General features: G+C 59.3%; 1 pseudogene; it reads left to right on the top strand.

Moving 5' to 3' along the window:
- The first annotated feature begins 241 nt into the window (after positions 1-241).
- Positions 242-360, top strand: LOC111734950 (annotated as a pseudogene).
- Positions 361-1043: the final 683 nt, after the last annotated feature.

The following is a 1043-nucleotide window of genomic DNA, read 5'->3' as shown; positions in this document are numbered from 1 at the left end:
TCTCCTAAACCAGGAGCTGCCAGCCGTCCTCCTCGCTCAGGCCGATCGGTCGTGAGCCACCCGCCCGCCTCGCGGCGCCTCTGTGCAGTTACGAGGACGAGTGGACTCCTGGCTGCCCACCCGGTCCTCGGCGCGCTTCCGAGGCTCCACCCGCCTCGGCCACGCGGAGGGCGGCAGAGGCAGCATGTGCTGACAGTTCATTTTCATTTAAAGGAAGGGGTCCAGTTAACCCGCAGAGTTAGTCTGCGGCCACGCCACCCTGAACGTGCCCGATCCCGTCTGACCTCGGAAGCTGAGCAGGGTCGGGCCTGGTGAGTCCCTGGATGGGAGACCACCCAGGAAGACCAGGTGCTGGAGGCGTAAGACATAAAAAAATAAGGGATCGTAAGCTGACAAGGCCCTTGCAATCTGTGAGGTCGACCAAGGGTTGCCTCGCCTAAAAAGTAAAATAAAATAAAAATAAAGAAATAAAACACGGAGTTAACACGTTAGCACGCAGACAGCACACGGAGCGACGGTGGCTGCGCGCGGCCTGCAGAGTGGCCGTCCCGGGCCGGCCCGAAACCGCGCCGTCGGAAGGTCAGTCAGAGGGAACAGCGCCGACCGCCTCACGACAGTTCAGCCGCCTCTGGCCACGTTTCCCCTTCGGCGACACGCCCCGCCTCCGCGCCCCCGCCCCCCACCAGCACACACGTGCCTTTTTTTAATCTTCTCAAATATGATGTAGAAATAGAACTTGGACGCAGATCTCAGTCGGGACAAGCGAACGAGAGTGTCTCTCGCCCATCGCCCAAGGCTTCCTCGGGCCACAGACGCGGCTTCCACGAATCCCGGGCTCCAAAGGGAGCCCCTCACGGCTGCGAAATACCACCAGGCAATGAAGGCCAAGTTCCTTCTGTCTGTCTGCCTCCACCCCTCCGCTTCGTGCTTCTTAAATAAGCGTCACCATAAACGCGGACGAGCCGCCTTCTCTGCCGCCACCACGCTCTCCTGAGCGAGCATCCTATTCATTTTATCTGAAGACAGAGAATACATTTGTTAAC

This window comes from Pteropus vampyrus, unplaced genomic scaffold, assembly GCF_000151845.1.
Source record: "Pteropus vampyrus isolate Shadow unplaced genomic scaffold, Pvam_2.0 Scaffold10253, whole genome shotgun sequence".
NCBI classification, from domain to species: Eukaryota; Metazoa; Chordata; class Mammalia; order Chiroptera; family Pteropodidae; genus Pteropus; species Pteropus vampyrus.
The sequence above is the reverse complement of the archived record's forward strand: the minus strand, read 5'-3'. Positions and strand labels throughout refer to the sequence as shown.